The sequence below is a fragment of the Lipotes vexillifer genome, unplaced genomic scaffold (genome assembly GCF_000442215.2).
Source record: "Lipotes vexillifer unplaced genomic scaffold, Lipotes_vexillifer_v1.1 scaffold75, whole genome shotgun sequence".
Taxonomy (NCBI): Eukaryota; Metazoa; Chordata; class Mammalia; order Artiodactyla; family Lipotidae; genus Lipotes; species Lipotes vexillifer.
The window spans coordinates 1757329-1766138 of record NW_006771517.1 but is presented as its reverse complement, the minus strand read 5'-3'; the positions used below and the strand labels follow the sequence as shown (position 1 = coordinate 1766138).

At 49.5% G+C, this 8810-nt stretch overlaps 1 protein-coding gene across 1 annotated transcript in view; it reads left to right on the top strand.

Moving 5' to 3' along the window:
• The first annotated feature begins 3131 nt into the window (after positions 1-3131).
• The window catches only part of HCK (HCK proto-oncogene, Src family tyrosine kinase), a 41773-nt gene continuing 36094 nt past the window's right edge, over positions 3132-8810 (top strand). The window contains exon 1 of the mRNA XM_007446860.1: positions 3132-3361. The gene's annotated coding sequence lies outside the window, so the exon portion shown is untranslated. The remainder of the gene's footprint in view (positions 3362-8810) is intronic.

The following is an 8810-nucleotide window of genomic DNA, read 5'->3' as shown; positions in this document are numbered from 1 at the left end:
TTTTTTGCGGTACGCGGGCCTCTCATTGTTGTGGCCTCTCCCGTTGCGGAGCACAGGCTCCGGACGCACAGGCTCAGTGGCCATGGCTCACAGGCCCAGCCACTCCACGGCATGTGGGATCCTCCCGGACCGGGGCACGAACCCATGTCCCCTGCATCGGCAGGCGGACTCTCAACCACTGAGCCACCAGGGAAGCCTGATAATGCTCTCTTAATTGGCTGTCTTCCCTTGCCTGTCTCATTCACCCACTCTCCTACCAGTGTTTTCTGCATCTTCCAAATAACTGACCTTCTCTTGAATCCATGTCTAGGGTCTGCTTCTGGGGAACTCAAATTAAGACCAGCAGATGATACCAAGGGACAAGATACGGGGATATGGCAGGAGAAGAATCCAGGCAGCAGCCATTCTGCAAGAATCTGTCATTCTTGGCAAAGCAAGTCTTTATAAAATTCTCACATGGGTTCATAAGGGGACATATATCAGGATGTCCACAGTGGCATTGTTTATGGTAGCATGAAGTTGTGTGCAATCTGGGTGTCCATGACTAGGGGAATGGATAAATAGACTATGGAGGATGTAGACAATGACCTTCAGCAACATGGCTAGATATTAATAGTATCTAGTGATGGAGTGAAAAGAAAAGGACAAAACTGAATAAGTACCATCCAAGTAACTTAAACACACAATTAAAACATTATCTAGGGGCTTCCCTGGTGGCACAGTGGTTAAGAATCCACCTGTCAATGCAGGGGACACGGGTTCGATCCCTGGTCTGGGAAGACCCCACATGCCACGGAGCATCTAAGCCCGGGAGCCACAACTACTGAGCCTGTGCTCTCCAGCCGGTGAGCCACAACTACTGAAGCCTGCACGCCTAGAGCCCGGGCACCGCAACAAGAGAAGCCACTGAGATGAAAAGCCCGCGCACCCAGTGAAAAGTAGCCCCTGCTCGCTGCAACTAGAGACAGCCCATACACAGCAAAGAAGACCCAACACAGCCAAAAATAAAATAAATACATTTATATATATATATATATTAAAAAAAATTATCCTTTTTTTTTTTTTTGCTTCAGGGGCAAGTTTCTTTTTTTTTTTTTTTTTTTTTTGTGGCTGCATTTGGTCTTCGTTGCTACGCGCCGGCTTTCTCTAGTTGTGGTGAGCAGGGGCCACACTTGTTTGCGGTGCGCGGGCTTCTCACTGTGGCACATGGGCTTCAGTAGTTGTGGTGCCAGGGCTTATCCGCGGCATGTTGGACCTTCCTGGACCAGGGATTGAACCTGTGTCCTGTGCATTGGCAGGCGGATTCTTAATCACTGCACCACCAGAGAAGTCCCCCGTTTTATACTTTGTAAAAGTGCATACATGTATTTAAGTACATAAACAAAACACATAAGAGCAGAGTCATTATCTTTCTCATCCATGGTCTGTCCCCTTCCTCTGCCCCCCTCCCCCCCAGGACGTTTGGTCATGTCTGGAAACATTTTGGCTGTCACAACTGGGGAAGGGGGTTGTTACTGGCATCTAGTGGATGAAATCCAGGAATGCTGTTCAACATTCTACTATGCACAAAACAGACCCCACAACAAAGAATTTCAGGACCTAAATGTCAATAATGCTGAGGCCAAGAAGGCAGCCCTGTGTAGCCCAGCGCCCAGAACAATCTTGCTGAATGAATGAATGGAGAGATGATGGTGGCCTGAACTGGCTGGTAGCAGTGGGACTACAGAGACACAGTAGGATTCCCATACATTTTGGAGGTGTGTTCAGCAGAATTTAAGGTGACAGTCCCTCTCTTTCCAGGAGGAGATGTGCTCTGCCCTTGCCTGGTCCTGGGCACATCTCACTCATCTGCGGCCTCCAGCTGTGCCCTCCAGCCCCACTTGCCGCCCCCTCAATTTTCGAACTCCTCTGAGCTGCCAGGAAACCTGCAAGGAGTAAGCCAGTCTGGTTCCTGCAGGCAAGGAACTTTGCTTGGCGTTTGAAATCGCCAGGGACCTGCGGAGCGGAAACCGCAGACCACAGAAGGGCTGGGAAGGCTTGGGACGCGGTGTGGGGAGGGGCCCGGGCTAGGAGGTGGCAATTGGAAGGGTGGGGATTGCTTGGGGGAGGAGGAGTGGATTTAGAATCCTGTGAGAATGACGAGAGTGGGGTTAGGATCCTCCTGAAAAGGTTTAGAATCCTTTGATAGGTGCCATCAGAAACCCTGGAAGGCAAGGATGGAATATTTAGATGGGCCGGATTAGAATCCTGGGGGGCGGAGTAAAATCCTATGGGAACAGGTTGGGATCGCTCAGGAGAGAGATTAGAATCCCTAGGATTAGGGCAATAAATCCTGAGGGCTGGGTTAGAATCTTTTCAAGAAGAGGGTTAGGGGCTTCCCTGGTGGCGCAGTGGTTGAGAGTCCGCCTGCCGATGCAGGGGACACGGGTTCGTGCCCCGGTCCGGGAGGATCCCACATGCCGCGGAGCGGCTGGGCCCGTGAGCCGTGGCCGCTGAGCCTGCGCGTCCGGAGCCTGTGCTCCGCAACGGGAGAGGCCACAGCAGTGAGAGGCCCGCGTACCGGAAAAAAAAAAGAAAAAAGAAAAGGGTTAGGATCCTTCGGTTGGCAGGATTAAAATCCTGGGGGCAGAATTAGAAATCTCCGGTAGGCGAAGTTAAAATTCCTTCGGATGTGAGATTCAAAATCCTTTGGGGCAGAATTAAGATCTCAGGAGGAGATGAGGTGTTGGGGTTCTCGGAAGGGTGGGGTTTAGAATCCTTTAGGGCAGGATTAGGGCGATGGGAGGCAGCGTTAGAATACATTGGGGGAGGTGTTAGGTTATTTGGTGGTTAGGACCTTTGAAGGACCGGTTAAAATTCTTGGGGGCGGGGTTATTATCCCTCAGGGACAAGGTTAGGATTCTTGGGGGCAGGGTTAGAAACCTTGGATGGGTGGTGTTTAAAAAAATCCTTAGGCGGCGGGATTAGGATTTTAGGAGGTGGGGACAGAGATTAGAGTCCCTGGGGTGGGGTTAGAATCTTCGGGGGTGGGTTTAAGACACTTGGGGGCGGGGTTAGCATCACTCCGGGCGCGGCTAAGGAGCCCAGATGGCCTGTGGGCAACACCGCGTCCCTGGTTCCACCTCGGGCGCACCGCCAGGGACTAGAAGCAAGTGGGAGGGACGCGGACAGTCCAGCACGAGAGGGTCCCCATAAGACGCGCGGGCCCGAAGCCCCTCGGAGCGCAGCCCCAGCCTCTTCTCGAAAGTCAGTCCATTTTCCCTAGGGCACGAGCGCCCGGGACGCCGGGGTCTGCCGAGCTGGGGGGGCGCTCGAGCTGCGAGGATCCGGGCTGCCCACGGGACGAGGAGCGGGCGCCCAGGTGAGTGCAGCGCACACGGGATCGGGGACAGCGGCCCGTGACCCTCGGCCTGAGGGTCTTCTGGCTGCGGAGGGAACCCGGGGCGGTGAGCCGCGTAGGTTGGGTTGCCCGGGAAAGGGACCTTCGTGGGAGCGGCGGACAGGAGGTGGGATGCGGGGGCCGAACCGCGGGGAGGGTGCCCAGATGAACAGCGGAATTGCCTGGCGGCGAGCCTGGGAAAGCTGTAGGGTGACTTTGTGCCTGAGCCGCCACTTCTCTGGGCAGTCCAGGTTCCCCTTTTGCAAAAGGAAAAAAAAAAAAAGCCTCACGGAGCCCGGGAGGGGAAGGCCCTTACGGTTCCTGGTGGGGGTGGGTGACCGTCACGGTCACGGCGGGTTGGCAGCCATAGTGGGGAAGGGGACAGCTGGCCGTAGGCGTGACGGTGCGAGCCCAGGCAGGTCTGCAGCTGGGTCCGCTCGCTGAGCTCCCTCCTCCTCCCAGCTAGGCCCTGATCCCCAGGGAGTCTAGGTCAAACCCCAGAACCTCCTGGACAGACAACAGGATGTGTGACCCCTCACTTTCCTCCTTGTGAGACCTTGGACAAGTCACTCTCCCTCCCTCAATTCCAACTTCCTCATCTGCCAAAGAGGGCTACTAAGTCTTTCTTCCAAGGCTGCAGTGAGCTAGAGTATGTTAGAGGTCATGTAAGTGACAGTTTAGTGTAGTGGTTAGGTAAAGGGTTTCTGGGAGCAACCTGCCTGTTGGGCCTTGGGCAGCGGATTTAGCCTTTCTGTGCCTCCATTTCCACAACTGTAGGATGCGGATAATTAAAATATGGCTCCTTCATAGGGTTGTTTTGAAGATTAGATTGAGTTACTGAGGGAACGCCCTTAGAGAACTGTCTGACAGGTCTAATTGCTTAATACAGGTTAACTGTTGTCATAGCTATTACAGTCTAGCCCGGTGGTTCTCATATTTTAGCGGAACAACAGAATCATCTAGAAGGCTTGTTAAAACACAGATTTCTGGGTCTTGACCCCAGAGTTCATGACTCCGTAAGTCTGGCGCCGGACCCCAAGAATTTGCATTCCCAGGTGATGCTGTTGCTGCTTGTCCCGGGGACACACTTTGAGGACCACTTTGGCCATCACAGAGAAAGCCCTCAGTAGATATTGGTTCTCTTCACTGCTTTATTTTCACTATCCTTTTTTTTTGCGGAGGGTGAGGTTAAAATACAGAAAAGTGAAGAGAATAATATACTAAATATCCCAGGAACCCACCACCCAGAATTAACAAGTGTTCACATTTTGTCATGTTTGCTTCAGTTTTTTAAAAAATAAAATTACTAAAAGTAACAGTTAAAATTGAAGCCTCCCCAGCTTGTATCCCTCTCAGTTCTGTTTCTCTTCCTCCCCAGAGGCAACCTCTGTCATGAATTACAGGGCTTCCTGTCTGTGCCTTTAAAAAATGTATTACATATATGTGGGTACATAAACAATACATTCAATTGTTTTTCGTGTTTTAAGGATCTACATAAATGCTCTCTAACTGTGCGATTCTTCTGCAATTCCATTTTCCCCTGCCTTCTTATTATTAAGTTGTCAGGGTCTAGCCAGGATAAGAAACAGAGCTCTAGTTTATCCCTTCTAAGTGCAGGATCCCAGCAGGGGACCATCCTGCCTTACTTCTCATTCCCCTGGTGATGAACATACAGGTTATTCCATGGGTTCACGACAACACACAATACTGCTGGGGCCAGGCCTGGATGTGTGGTCTTGGGTGCATGTACAGGTGTTTCTAGGGGAAAACACCAAGAGGCTGGATGGCTCTCCCGAGGGGCAGCTTTTGCGTATGAGGAGGACTGAGGCGTGAAAGGGTCACCCAGGGAGTCTGGGGCAGAGAAGAGAGAAGAAAGAATCTGGCTCTGCTGACCTTCCAGCTCTTTCTAAACCCAGGGCCACTGTCGCCTGTTCTCTGCTGCAGGAGGGCAAAGATATTCATTCGTCTCGTTCACTATGACTGACACTTAGTAGATGCTGAAGCAGTGGAAGCATGAATCTTTTGTTGTTGTTCGTTTTTTGTTTGTTTTTTTGACCGCACATCGCAGTTTGTGGGATCTCAGTTCTCCGACCAGGGATTGAACCCCGGCCACAGCAGTGAAAGCACTGAGTCAGGGAATTCGGGGAGTCAGGGACGGTCCACTGGACCGTCAAGGAATTCCTGGAAGCATGAATCTTTTTAAAAAATTTTGGATAACAAACATTTTAGCTTATTTTTATAGTCTTCTTTTTTGTGCACATTTTATTTAACATAATTAGTAAAATGCTGCATATGCAATTTTTATCCCACTTGTTTACTTAGTATTACATTGTAAGCATTTTTCCATGTCATTAAAACATCCTCGAATCCTGAATGGCTGAATAATATTCCACTGTTTGGAGGCACCATAATTTTTTTTTTTTTTTTTTTTTTTTTTTTTTTTTGCGGTACGTGGGCCTCTCACTGTTGTGGCCTCTCCCGTTGCAGACCACAGGGTCCGGACGTGCAGGCTCAGCGGCCATGGCTCACGGACCTAGCCACTCCGCGGCATGTGGGATCTTCCCGGACCGGGGCACGAACCCGTGTCCCATGCCTTGGCAGGCGGACTCTCAACCACTGCGCCACCAGGGAAGCCCTGGAGGCACCATAATTTGTTTAACCATCCTAGCAAAGCACTTTTATGTAGTTTGTAATTTTTAAAACTATTTTTAGATGAACTTCACATAACATTATAAAATTAACCATTTTAAAGTGAACAGTGCAGTGGCATTTAGCACATTCACAGTGTTGTGCAATCAGCACCTCTGTGTAGTTCCAAAACATTTTCGTCATCCCAGAAGGAAACGCCGTACGCATTAAGCAGTTACTCTGTTCCTCTTTCCTCTCAGCCCTTGGCAGCCACCAACCTGCTTTTTTGTATCGCTGGATTAATTTATTCTGGATATTTCACGTAAACTGAATCACACAAAGCCACACCTTTTGTGACTGGCTTCTTTCACTTAACATAATGTTTTCAAGGTTCATCCAGTTAAATACTGACACATTTAATTCCTTTTATGGCTGAATAGTATTTCATTGTATGTATACGTTACAATTTGTTTATCCATTCATCTGTAGATGGAAATTCAGGTTGTTTCCACGTTTTGACTATTGTGAATGGTGCTGCTATGAGCATGCATGTACATATATTTGAGCACCTGTTTTCAATTCCCTTGGGTATATACTTAGGAGTTGAATTTCTGGGTCATATGGTAATTCCATGTTTAACTTTTGAGGAATCGCCAGACTGTATTCCACTACTTTATATTCCCATCAGCAATGTACAAGAGTTCCAATTTCTCCACATTGTGGCCAACACTTGCTATTTTCCTTTTTAAAAAATTATTATTAGAGGGCTTCCCTGGTGACGCAGTGGTTGAGAGTCTGCCTGCCGATGCAGGGGACACGGGTTCGTGCCCCGGTCTGGGAAGATCCCACATGCCGCGGAGCAGCTGGGCCCGTGAGCCATGGCCGCTGAACCTGCGCGTCCGGAGCCTGTGCTCCGCAACGGGAGAGGCCACAACAGTGAGAGGCCCACATACCGCAAAAAAAAAAATTATTAGAGCCATCCTAATGGGCGTGGGAAGCATGAATCTTAATCTCACCCTAACCAGGATGCTCTGTGGGGCCCCTTACCCCAGAGGATGAGGAGAAAGTTGTCTGCATTCAGAGGACTGGTCAGGGCTTGGACTTTAAACTATTTTAGAAGTTAAGTCCCATGAGACATGTCTGTCTCCTAAACTACTGTATCTCTAACACCTGGCACCTGGCACATAGTAGGGCCTCTCAAAAATACGGAATTGAGGGACGTTGAACAGTCCCTCCCTCCCTTGCCTAGGAGGTATTTCAGCAATTAGGTGTATTTCAATTGACCCCACAAAGTGATTCTTTTTAAATTAGTTGCTAACATTTAAAGTCAAGAGAGCTCACATAAATCTGGATTTCTGTCTTCTCTTGAAAAACTGGAAGAGCTGACAGTCCTGGGACTAGAACCTTGGTCTCCTGTGCTCCCCTGCTATTGACTCATGGCAGCGTTGGTGATGCTGAATGGGCCTGCCCTGTAGACTGCCCCGAGCTGTCCGGTTTGCAGCACCCTTGCCCGGACCACCTTCCTCATGTGGATGGCCCTGTGGGCCCCTATAGCCACTTGAGTTTTCAAGCCCAGCCCTCCGATCATGACAAGGCCTCCCTTTAAATAGAAAAGAAATGTCAGGCCCAGAGAGGGTAAGTAACTTTCCCAAAGTTACACACAAAGTTAGTAGTACAATCTCTCTTAGCCTCTGTCTTTCTAAGCAAACCCTCACAGCACTTTTTTTTTTAAGTCTTTATTGAATTTGTTACAATCTTTGCTTCTGTTTTTATGTTTCCGTTTTTTGGCCACGAGGCATGTGGGATCTTAGCTCCCCAACCAGGGATCAAACCCGCACCCCCTGCATTGGAAGGCGAAGTCTTAACCACTGGACCGCCAGGGAAGTCCCCCCTCACAGCACTTTGATCCCCATCCCATTTCTTCAGTTTCCTCCACCCCAGGACTGGGAGTTTTAGTGTACTTTCAGAGGCATGGGTAATGATACAGAAGAAACCCTTGCTTGAATGTAAAATGTGCCCTGTTCTTGGCAGTGGATGTGGCCACACATGCTGCACCCTCTGGATGGCACTGCACTGGGGCTTGCATTCCTAATCCTGCCCTATGACACCTGCCCGAGCTCCCACCATCACCATGAAATCCTTTGGTCCAGGAGACTTAGGTGCAACCAAGAGAATAGGAGACCCTCCCTCAACTCTGCCAGAGAAATGAAGCAGAGTAGACAGAGCACAGGACACCTGAGTTTGAGTTCTGACATTGCCTCATATAAGTTGTGATGCATCAGGCAAATTCCTTCACCTCTGAGTCTCAATTTCCTCGTCTAAAAAATGAGAATAAGAATACTGCCTCATGATGCATGCAGAACAGTATTCCTTTGATGTTAACACGCAAAAAAAAAAAATGATACTCCATATTTTCTATAGGTATATATGTCTCAGATTGAGTTGCCCCAGAAGCAGACCATAGAAAAGATTTCAAATGCATTTACTATTTAGTTTATTTGGGAGCAGATCCCAGAAAACCCTGGTAGGAGAGTGGGGAAGCAAAACAAGGGGAGAAGGCAGCCAATCAAGGTGTGTTATCAAGCCAGTCCCGCTGTGGGCACCTGGAGCTCATTTCCACTGGAAGCTGATGACCGCGCTTGAGAAGCAAAGGAACTGGGGTATTTATCCGCCTGCTCCTGTCAGCCACTGGTCGAGGGCTGTTCCTGAGGGATGGTGATTCTCTAGCACTTCCACTTGCCAAGCTCAAGGGCAGAGCAGACACCAAGGGCCACAGAGAAATCTCTTAGGCAAAGAGATGCAG